Source organism: Protopterus annectens, chromosome 17.part0 (assembly GCF_019279795.1).
Source record: "Protopterus annectens isolate FY-2018-M chromosome 17.part0, PAN1.0, whole genome shotgun sequence".
Lineage (NCBI taxonomy): Eukaryota > Metazoa > Chordata > Ceratodontiformes > Protopteridae > Protopterus > Protopterus annectens.
This window is the reverse complement of record NC_056751.1, coordinates 656,264,297-656,271,644: the sequence shown is the minus strand read 5'-3', so window position 1 is coordinate 656,271,644 and position 7,348 is coordinate 656,264,297.

The following is a 7,348-nucleotide window of genomic DNA, read 5'->3' as shown; positions in this document are numbered from 1 at the left end:
TCCATGTAACATTAATCAGGGCAGCATACCTACTCACCCTGCAAAATAAGCAGGATCCATATCTCTGGTCGCTTACTTTAATTATGAAGCAGCATCCCATCTCACTTCATGCACCATTCATTGAATTACCTTCCACCAAATAAGCAGCATCCTTACCTCAGCTTGCTTATCTATTCAGCAAGCTTCCGCCAACTACTCATTTTCCTTTTCCCAGATCCTTGAAATGAAATCAAGACACCAGAAGGGGAGCAGAAGAGGGCAAGCATATCCCTCTCCTCCACCCCAATCCCCCCAATCCATCAATGAAAAGAGGGATGGTGGATGGGTAGTACGTTCACACCAAAATGTGATTGCTTAACCCAGCTACACTAGACTAAACCTCTTAAGCCCCTCCCCATCCTTATCTCATTTCCTTCCAACCATCCCTGCCTCCACTTAACCCTTTCACCTCCCCAACTCACTTAACCCCCACTAATATCAACCTAACCCCTCATGAAGATGTCCTGGGACAACTTGGTTTGTTGCAAAACTTCATTTGTCCCGGTTCCCTTCAATAAACACATCACACCAAATGACATTTGATGATCTTTATTAAATTTCCATACCATAGCTTTGTTCACCAAATTCATTAATTACAACTATCCATAATATAGTTGATTCTAAACACATCATAACATCCTTGTAATGTTAATCGGGCAGTGTACTTACTCACTCTACCCCAGTAAGCAGCGCCCATACCTCTGCTCGCTTACTTTACTTATGAAGCACCATCCTTGTAATATTAATCAGGGCAGTGTACCCACTCACCCTACCCAATAAGCAGGGTCCATACCTCTGCTCGCTTACTTTACTTATGAAGCAGTGTCCCATCTCACTTCATACACCATTTATTGAATTGCCTTCCACCAAATAAGCAGCATCCTTACCTCAGCTTTCTTATCGATTCAGCAATCTTCCTCCAACTACTCGTTTTCCTTTCCCCAGATCCGTGAAATGAACATCCAGACACCAGAGGGGGAACAGAAGAGGGCAAGCCTATCCCTCTTCTCAACCAACCAGCCTGACCAGGCTGCTCCCCCTCCCTCCTACCCAAAATTGTTCAACCCACTACTTTCCATAAAGGGAAGGGTTAAGCCAAACATCATTCGGTTTACCCATCATCTGTAAAGCACCTTAGAATCCTGTCATAAACCCACCTTGCCATACTATCAGTGAAACACGCCCTAATGAAACTAAATAAAGTAGGATTACCCGTGACCCCACTGTATCACCGGAACATCCACACCAACAGAATACATACCCTTTTAGACCACTTCCTTCAAAGTTCTAATCATGGCTCAACCTGAACAGAATGACAACCTATAGCCACAACAAAAAAACACAGACTATAACCCCTTGAACTCAAATCAACACCCAGTCAAAACAACTGGTATCAAGTCTCAAACCCAGGACCCTGTCAACTGTAGCATATCACCTTAGCCCACCAACTACCCAGTTCGGGATGCGCAGTAACCCGATTACTGTAGAGAATAGTCTAATTGCAAAACTTTAATGACCTGACACTAAGTGCCAGAAAACCAGCACCCCTTGACCTAGTTCCTGAAAACTCACCTATGCCCAACAATGAAGTACTCTATGTGCCCAGCCATAAACACCCCAAATTCACTCATTACCAAATGACAATCTGAACTAGGACCCCAACCCACCCCACTTGGAACCTTAATCCCCCCTACTCGCTTCTTCCTAGCAGCCGTCCTAGCTAGAACACTCAAACTACTAACCATCCGTAACCACTGCTTGTCCCTGGCCTTTCTCCTCAAAGGCTCTCTTCCCTTATGTTACCTAAACCTCTAGCAAGGAATCAAAACCTGACTACGGCAGCCATATCCTGCAACCAAGCTGCCTTTAAACCTTCTTGCTCACATATAAACAATGCACCCAGTTTCTAAAATTACCCCAACACAGCTGCCTACCTACCATCCTTCCTAAAACTCTACTTACAAAATTCACCCAGACTACAAGTGAAATGATCCTTGTGCTACTCTGTAAAACTTTAACCTGGTATGTGACATTAACATTACCTACTCAAGGAACAAATTTGTCAACCCAAAGATACCACCCGTTAGGAACAACTCCGGCATCCTGTCAAACGCATCATTGGCCCTTCCCCCAACTACAGTTTAACAACTGGATGAGTAACTATAATCACCCCAAGGTTCCAAGCTCCTGAACGTAAGGGTTGAACCCCACTGGCTTACAAGAGCCATAAGGCTTTAGCCTAATGAGTTCCTGTGCTCCTGTGAATGTTGTGAATCTACTCCTTCTGTGGAATCCCCACACTCTCCATAAACCGTCCCCAACAGTTTTACCCTAGCCCCCCACCTATCTCTTCCTTACTTGCCCCCCATACCAACGCAATGCTCAGCTCCCACACTACTTGAACAAAGTGCTCTAACATGCCTTAATAAGATGATTACTCAGACCCTCATTGTGCCCCATTCCAGTGGCAAGAACATCCTTCCTATCAAAAAGCATCACCTTTCAGATCCACTTTTCAGGCCACTGCATGATGCCTTCTGCACTTCAGCAATCTACAAAGAAGATAAAAACAATAAATTATATGTACACACATATCAAGAATTACTTAACATGGAGGCACTAACAAGAATCCCTGTCCCCCCATCAAGCATTTGCCAAAAGTCTGTACCAAAGTATGGGACTAGCCCCCTCCTTTTTTTTTTTTTATTTTTTTTTTTTAATGTTATGAATCATATCCCCTTGGACAAGCATGATAGGTGTTACCCACAAAAATAAAAGTCGATATTGTCTAGATTGTAATTACCCCACAGCCAGTAGTCTAATAACTTCCTATGATCCTAAAATTGTTGTAACTCCACCCCACCGAGCTGAACCCCATCCACCATGACGTGCCTTAATGATCACTAAATAAAATAAATTACCTGTAACCTCATCAAGCCCACTGCAGGAACCCAAATTCTTACCTATGGCCAAATGACTGTTGCTCCCTTTGCTACTGAATGCAAATGCCCAAAGCAGGGACAACTTTCCAACATTGATCTAACATACTGAAACGGTTAGTAAAACAGATTGTACAACCAATTAGCCTTGAAATCAAAACTCATGCCTGTCCTTCTCTGGCTAGCAATGTAAATTCTCTACCAAAACTCAACTTTGAAATCCACTTACTTCAGCCAGTAACTGTTGCCCACTTGAGCTCACCATGTGTAACCTCCTCGCTCGCCACTGCTTCCATCATCTGCGAACTCACTGTATAGCGCCACAACTGGTACTCATGACACCACCATCTACAAAGAAAAGGACAAAAGTAAATCCTCTAAAATGTAAAGAGAAGGTTCCATCTTATACCCACCTATTCCATATTATAGCAGCAGTGTTCCAAAACCCCTATCTGCAAGAAAGAGAAAAGGGGACATATAAATCATATAAAATACATAACGCACATTCAAAGACATCATCAAAGACAGCCAATCCCTAGCCTCCCACACTATGGTCGAGTTACAGCAGTCATGCGCCATGAGCAACAGCATGGTAAAAGCCTGTGAAACACGAAATGTCCTCTACAAGTACCACAATCACAGACTTGCTATACAAGGGCATGAAACACCAGCCGGCCACCACCAATGCCCCTTCAAGCTGGATAACATCCCCAACTCACCCCACCGCAACAACAGCAAATGTCAAAAGACATAATCTGTGTGCATCCCTGAACATTACTTCCCAACCTTCTCCCTTGACAGTTAACTTTACCCATGCCTGCATGAGAGCACAGTCTGCAACATACCACTCAAGTGTCCCTCATTACGGGGAACGTACCTCATTTGGGTTCTTAAAATGATAATGTTCCTCAAAGTTCCACATTGAAAGGGCCTGCGACACATTCAATATTAGAAATTTTTAAACTGATATTCATGGGAATTAGAACTGAATCATATCAGTTTATTAACAAATCTTATTCATAAGCAAAACCAGCATATTTTAACCATCCTATGACCTTTCTAGTTGAAGTTGTTAGTCAGTTGTTGGTATGTGCTTCAGATTTTGCCCAATTGTTCCACCTTATGAAGCTAGTGTTACTCATTTTGGAAATGAAGGTTGAGAGCTGTGGTCTGCGAATGTTTAACTCAGAAACCCCAGCCTGCATGGAAACCCCAGAGAGCATCTGCTCCACAATCAAAGCTGCCAGTACCATGCTAGCACCCTCTGCATCTTCCCAGTGACAGATGCACTTAAGCAGCAAAGCAATACTTGCTAATAGATACTTAATTCATTTTGAGAGAAATAGCCTTAACATGGCTATAAATACTTTATTATAAATATTTTCTATAATGGTGGTCTGGTTAACAGTTAACATACAATCACCATGCATGCAAATGAAAGTCTTCCTTTTTTAACAGTAGACTAACATATCCAAGTTACTAATGCTCAAATAAATACATGGCTCTTCTGGGACAAACATATCCCACAGTCTTATTTAAATAAGCAAGAGCAGCTTTGGGAAAAGGGGATATTTCTTCTTCAGTTAGAGTATAGATCCTAGTTCTAGCAACCTCATCAAAGAATTATTCCTCTCAACAACCTATATCAATAAAATTTACAGTTATAACCCAAGCCAGACTGGCCTCCAAACTGGGCACAGAACCGAGACACCAAGGCAACCACCCCTCCACCAAAACAACCACAAAAGAACTCCATTAACGAACGGCACAATTCACCTTCCATATCCCCCTTTGTTCATCGCCTCTTTTTTTTTTTTAAATGAGACATCATTAAAGGGTAGCATCAGATTCTGTTGAATCAGGAGAGAGTTGGACAGCTGCTTACCACAGAATAAATACGAACACCCATTTATTGAACGCATAGTTCTGACTTGCAATGCCCAGCTGCAGCTTCAAAAGCCTGTGCGATTGCAAGTGCTCTATAAGCACTCACTAACTCCTCAAGCTTACCATAAAAGCCTTTTTTTTTTTTTACTGAAATATGAAATAGCCACATGCCTGCCTCCTGGCAACCATCCCGGTTCACAACTCTTACCTTCAGAAATGTGTGCAAACTCACAACCTTCACCTCCAGCAACAAACACCTCCCAGCCCATGAAAAACACCCAACACAGGGAATGCCACGCAATCCCTTCACCACCAATGACCAGTCTCCCAGCCCATGAAAACCACACAACGAGCCAGACAAGAGGCCAGATTCCAGAAGCTGTCTCACACCACAAACTCATCTCACCAACATGGAGACTGCCCGCTTCAGTTGTGCCATCCAGAGCAACCAACTAACAGTCTGCCATTCCAGCAATGACAACTGTGCCCACCCAGCAACCATATTTTACTTCCAAGACTTTTACATCAGTCATACTCATTTTACACAGCTACACATTTGTGTCATTTTTTCAGCAGTGTTTTAATATTGTACACAGTCTCAAGGCCTACTTTCTTTTATGCTAATCTTCTTACAGAAGTCCTGATGCTTACCTTATTCATCTACCAGGTAAAAGCTATAATATATTCTACTTGGATTCTCCGCCTCACCTACTTTTTGCAGATCATCATCATTATTCTAAATAATGAATATATAACTGTATGTAGGATGGGAAAGTGCCTACCATTACCTTACTCCTCTGTGGCTACCACACCAACAAAAGGCCTACCCATGCAAGTCCAAGGAAAAACTGAACCAGTGAAGAGCTGAGCCACCGGTTTCCATCCGCTCACTTATTTTCTTCCTCTTTCTCTGCAAGTCCACAAACAGCTAACCAATGAAAACTGAGCCCCAAACCAAGCAACTGTAAGCGTGCACAAACACCATCACCCCAGCAACCTACCAACTCTGGGACCTGAGCAAAACCAGCGACACACATCCATATACACTGTCCACCCTAAACATAACCTCCGCTTGCTGTCAGAGAAAAGGTACATTTTAGCCTGCAAGCTGTCAAGAACCATTTCCCTTAAAGTAACGGTCAGCCCCTCACAATGACCCACAACTATGCAAGTACAGCAATGAACGCTTGCCCCAAACCCGCGAACCAAGCCTCAACACCAACACTGCTATGCATAGCCAAAGCGATGACACCAAGAACCTGAATGCCAAAACACCAAGGCCCGCAGTCCAGATTGACAAGGACAACAGTGCCAACTCCAGGAAAGCACCAATTCAACTCCAAAAGCCCACATTCCACCCTCATGGACTCCAACCGAGTAAACCCATTCCTTTCAACCAACCCAACGTCACCAATGAATGAAGACCAATCCAAAAGCAACCAGGCTCAGCAGAACAGGCAGACTAGTTCGCAACACACTCACTCCTTCACAGTCCAGGCCTTGTGGCCTTCACCACCATCAATCAAACACACAGATAACCTTAAGGTTACTACAGGCTCACATTTACAAAAAAAAAAAAAAACATGAGCCAAGAAAAACAACAATTTTTTAACCAACCCCCTTCCCAGGCCTACCTAACCACACAACGCCACTACTCCCGGTCGTCATGGACGTATCTTGCCTTAGCAAGTTTACACCAAAATGTGATTGCTTAACCCAGCTACACTACAATAAACCTCTTAAGCCCTTCCCCATCCTTATCTCATTTCCTCCCAACCATCCCTGCCTCCACTTAACCCTTTCACCTCCCCAACCCACTTAACTCCCCCTAATATCACCCTAACCCCTCATGAAGATGTCCCGGGACAACTTGGTTTGTTGCCAAACTTCATTTGTCTGTTTTTCCCTCCTTTTGCTATAGATTTTGTAAAGCTGTACTGTATACATTTGTCTTGAGATCTCATTATTAATATTTTGTATTTTGGTTTAAATTCACTTCATTGTAGCCACTCATGCAACAAATCTTGATTTACCCATTGCTGTGCAAACAGTTCCTTATTCTTGCCATCATAACTGTGGACATTCTAGTTTTCTTTCAATTTTTATGATCATGTTTCTAATATTATTTATTTTCTTTTCCTGGCATTTTCTGGTGCCATCTACTTTTTGTCTATTTCTGGTTTGATTTCTATTCTCACTTCTTTTCTGAATTGTTTCTACTCATTTTGGAAAAGATGAAATATTATAGCAATAACCGACACCTGGGTGTGGGTAATGCTGGATTTACCCACGGTTGGTGTGGTTTGGTCACGAGGGCAAAGCCCGAGTGGCCAGACAAAGACAACTGTGGGTAAATCCAGCTTTACCCACACCCAGAAGTGGGTTATTGCTATTATACAATGACATTATTTAAGAAAAAAAATAATTACTTTTCTTAAATAATGGCATTGCATAATGCCTCCTTGCTGACCTTCTGCAGCTGT